Below are 5,000 nucleotides of genomic sequence, written 5' to 3'. Positions count from 1 at the left end.
GCGGCTCCGGCACAAGCCCCAGCGACGCAGAGGTCGCGCGGGGCGTAGTCGGCCTGGCCGTATCGGCGTCGCCCTCCAGCGTAGTCCCTACACCCGGCTCTTGCCCGTCCTCAAAGGGATGCCCGAGCGGCTTTTCCTCCCAGGGCTGTTCCCCCGCCTGGCGGGAACACGGGGGGGTGCGCAGGGCAGCGTTCTGCCGTACTCCCTTCACCTCTCGCCCCATTCAAATCGCTCCCTTCTCCATCTTCCCCTCGCTCGGGGGGCGTTCGCTCTCTCGCTCTCCCTCTCCCTTCCGAGCCGCCTCGGAGGACGACGTACGAGGAGCGGAAGGCGATGGCGAGTCGGGTGGGGGCACACCGCGCAGTGAGAACCCCCCCTCGCCTGCCTCCACAGCTCTGTCATCCCCCCCACTAACGTAGGGGCTCGGGAAAGACTAGTGGCGCGGAGCTCGGCAGCGGCGTGGAAACGCCACCCACCGCCGCCGCTCTCGCTGGTGCCCGCCGCGGAGGCCGCCCTTCGGGCGATGCGTGGCACGGACCTCCGCGGGCAGGGCTGCGCATCTGGAACTTCGAAAAGGGCCGCCCTTGCTAACACTGTGCTTCCCCACGCGGGGAGCGATTCGGACGGCTGGCCCCCACGCCGGGGTGGGTGGGCGCCCCGCCGTTCGCCCGCGTGGGTCGTCAGACCACTGTTCATCGTTCGGTGCGATTCAAACTTCCCACAGCTCGGCCGCCTCCGTCCTCGAACGGGAGGTGACGGCCGGCGCTGCGCGCCCAAAGATAGGTGGTGGAAGCCCGGGGGTACAGGAGGAAGGACACCGCTCACCGTAAACCGACGCGAGCTCCAAAGCCCGGGTCGAGCGAGCAGCACCACCTCCCCACCCGGGAGCGCCGTGCCAGATCGATCGGAGGATAAGACCGCTCTGAGAGGACATGGACGAGAGGGGCGTCCGCCTTCCGGAGCCCCCCCTTTCGGACGAGGACTCCGGATTTGCCCCCCGAAAGCCATCACCTCCAGAGAACCAGGGACCGCCGAGGGAGGGTCTGGTCAGGCTTGGGTACCCCAGCATTGCCTCTCTCGCTTGGGATGCACGATCGGCAAAAGTCCCTCTCGGAGCTGTGGAAGTTCGGTCTCAGCCGGAGTGCGCAACTTCCAGACGAGAGGGACCACATGCCAAGTCGCCTACCCAAGTCGGGGAACCAGAGAAACAACTGCTTTCTATCGGGGTAGAGAGACGACACTCTCTCAAGTACATTCTGCCAGAGGTGCGCATTCCTATGTATTTGCATTGCGGGACAACGTCCCCACTTTAAGGGGACGAAGTCGGAACTGTACCCGGCCTCAAGTCACTGTAGGGCGGATGCGGCACCTAGAAAATTCCTCATTCCGGTTCTTTTTCACTTAGTCGTTTTTTTTTTTGGCAAGAATGTACCCCAGGATGGCCAAAAAGCCAAAGCCAGGGACTGAGAACCATCGAGCATGCTCTGAGGGGACATAGTCAGAGGGGGCGTCCGCCTTCCAGAGCCCTCCTTCCCACGAGGACTCCAGATTTGCCCCCCCCCCCCTGACAACAGCCATCGCCTCCAGAGAACCAGGGACCACCGAGGGAGGGTCTGGTCGAAGCTCAGGTACCCAGGATAGCTTCTCCGGCTTGGGCATGGACCGCCAGACAAAGCCGCGGACCATGAACCATCCAGCCTGCTCTGAGGGGACATAGTCAGAGGGGGCGTCCGCCTTCAAGAGCCCTCCTTCCCACGAGGACTCCAGATTTGCCCCCCTGACAGCCATCACCTCCAGAGAACCAGGGACCGCCGAGGGAGGGTCTGGTCAAAGCTCACGTACCCCAGGACAGCTTCTCCGGCTTGGGCACAGACCGCCAGACAAAGCCGCGGACCATGAACCATCCAGCCGGCTCTGAGGGGACATGGTCAGAAGGGGCGTCCGCCTTCTAGAGCCCAAACTCGGCCACGGACTCCAGATTTGCCCCCCTGAATGCCATCACCCTTCAGAAGACCAGGGACCACCGAGGGAGGGTCTGGTCAGGCTCAGGTACCCCAGGATCGCCTCTCTCACTTGGGACGCACGACCAGCAAAAGTCCCTCCTGGAGCCGTGGAAGTTCAGTCTCGGCCGTATTTTGCAACTTCCACGACAAGAGGGACCACCTTCTAAGTCGCCTACCCGAGCCAGAGAACCATAGGAACAACCGCCATACATCGGGGTAGAGAGAGCCCACTCTCTCCTATATTCTCCCGCAGGTGCGCATTACTATGTATTTGCATTGCGGGACAATGTACTTCAATGAGCGGGACAAAGTCGGAAATGTATCCGACCTCCTGGAACTGTGCGGCTGCTACAGCAGTCAGAAATTCCCCATTCCGGTTCTTTTTCACTTGGATTTTTTTTTTTGCAATTTTTTGCCTAAAACGTATTCCTCCAACATGTACTAGCTCATGACACTTGAAAATTTTTGAGCCAATTGATAATAACAGCTTTTTAGAGCTCAAAAACAAAAAAAATTTGAGCGAACAAAAAATGTTCGAAAATGACCTCAGCTCCTGGAACTGTTTTCGGTACACCTCCAGAGAGGCTCCCCTGCCTGGAAGTCTGTCACTGCTCAGCTCGAAATTTTTCTAAGTCCCAAAATTCGGTTTTTCATCCAAAATTCAACTTTCTGCCCAGGATCCACAAACTTTAAACCCAGTTGGGGGACCCTCCCTGGGGGCCCTACAACATACTGAAGCCCCCCTGTGGTGGAAGTAGGGGAATTTACTTATTTTTACACAAAATCACAAAATTCCATTTTTTGTTCGCAAAACACTTTTTTGTCCTCAAGAAACTTTTTTGTCCTCAAAACACTTTTTTGTCCTCGAGAAACTTTTTTGTCCTCAAGAAACTTTTTTGTCCTCAAAACACTTTTTTGTCCTCAAAACTCAATTTCTTCCATAATTCGACTTTCCCCCAAAAAACCACACATTCTACCCTCATGGGAGGCACTCTCCCTCGGGTCCCCACATCATATTGACGCCCCAGAGCGGTGGGAGAAGGGGAAATCTGATTTTTGCACAAAAATCCAAAAATCGCTCTAAGTCCAAAAATCCTGAAAATTTTTCTAAGTCCCAACGGTACTTTCTGAAAAGTGTACCCAGGCCCCTGGAAGCCTCCTAGGTACACCTCCTGAGACTCCCCCCTTCCTGGAAGTCTGACACATCTCGAAATTTTTCTAAGTCCCAAAAACTGGTTTTTGCTCCATAATTCGACTTTCCCCCCAAAAGCCACACATTCTACCCTCATGGGAGGCACTCTCCCTCGGGTCCCCACATCATATTGACGCCCCAGAGCGGTGGGAGAAGGGGAAATTCGATTTTTGATCAAAAATCCAAAAATCGCTCTAAGTCCAAAAATCCTGAAAATTTTTCTAAGTCCCAACGGTACTTTCTGAAAAGTGTACCCAGGCCCCTGGAAGCCTCCTAGGTACACCTCCCGAGGCGCCCCCTTCCTGGAAGTCTGTCACATCTCGAAATTTTTCTAAGTCCCAAAAAATGGTTTTTGCTCCATAATTCGACTTTCCCCCCAAAAGTCACACATTCTACCCTCATGGGAGGCACTCTCCCTCGGGTCCCCACTTCATATTGACGCCCCAGAGCGGTGGGAGAAGGGAAAATTCGATTTTTGCACAAAAATCCAAAAATCGCTCTAAGTCCAAAAATCTTGAAAATTTTTCTAAGTCCCAACGGTACTTTCTGAAAAGTGTACCCAGGCCCCTGGAAGCCTCCTAGGTACACCTCCCGAGGCGCCCCCTTCCTGGAAGTCTGACACATCTCGGAATTTTTTCTAAGTCCCCAAAAATGGTTTTTGCTCCATAATTCGACTTTCCCCCCAAAAGTCACACATTCTACCCTCATGGGAGGCACTCTCCCTCGGGTCCCCACTTCATATTGACGCCCCAGAGCGGTGGGAGAAGGGAAAATTCGATTTTTGCACAAAAATCCAAAAATCGCTCTAAGTCCAAAAATCTTGAAAATTTTTCTAAGTCCCAACGGTACTTTCTGAAAAGTGTACCCAGGCCCCTGGAAGCCTCCTAGGTACACCTCCCGAGGCGCCCCCTTCCTGGAAGTCTGACACATCTCGGAATTTTTTCTAAGTCCCCAAAAATGGTTTTTGCTCCATAATTCGACTTTCCCCCCAAAAGTCACACATTCTACCCTCATGGGAGGCACTCTCCCTCGGGTCCCCACTTCATATTGACGCCCCAGAGCGGTGGGAGAAGGGAAAATTCGATATTTGCACAAAAATCCAAAAATCGCTCTAAGTCCAAAAATCTTGAAAATTTTTCTAAGTCCCAACGGTACTTTCTGAAAAGTGTACCCAGGCCCCTGGAAGCCTCCTAGGTACACCTCCCGAGGCGCCCCCTTCCTGGAAGTCTGACACATCTCGGAATTTTTTCTAAGTCCCCAAAAATGGTTTTTGCTCCATAATTCGACTTTCCCCCCAAAAGTCACACATTCTACCCTCATGGGAGGCACTCTCCCTCGGGTCCCCACTTCATATTGACGCCCCAGAGCGGTGGGAGAAGGGAAAATTCGATTTTTGCACAAAAATCCAAAAATCGCTCTAAGTCCAAAAATCTTGAAAATTTTTCTAAGTCCCAACGGTACTTTCTGAAAAGTGTACCCAGGCCCCTGGAAGCCTCCTAGGTACACCTCCCGAGGCGCCCCCTTCCTGGAAGTCTGACACATCTCGGAATTTTTTCTAAGTCCCCAAAAATGGTTTTTGCTCCATAATTCGACTTTCCCCCCAAAAGTCACACATTCTACCCTCATGGGAGGCACTCTCCCTCGGGTCCCCACTTCATATTGACGCCCCAGAGCGGTGGGAGAAGGGAAAATTCGATTTTTGCACAAAAATCCAAAAATCGCTCTAAGTCCAAAAATCTTGAAAATTTTTCTAAGTCCCAACGGTACTTTCTGAAAAGTGTACCCAGGCCCCTGGAAGCCTCCTA

The sequence above is a fragment of the Dendrobates tinctorius genome, unplaced genomic scaffold, assembly GCF_039654945.1.
Source record: "Dendrobates tinctorius isolate UK_male_01 unplaced genomic scaffold, ASM3965494v1 ptg000704l, whole genome shotgun sequence".
Taxonomy (NCBI): Eukaryota; Metazoa; Chordata; class Amphibia; order Anura; family Dendrobatidae; genus Dendrobates; species Dendrobates tinctorius.
Note: the sequence above shows the minus strand (reverse complement) of the source record.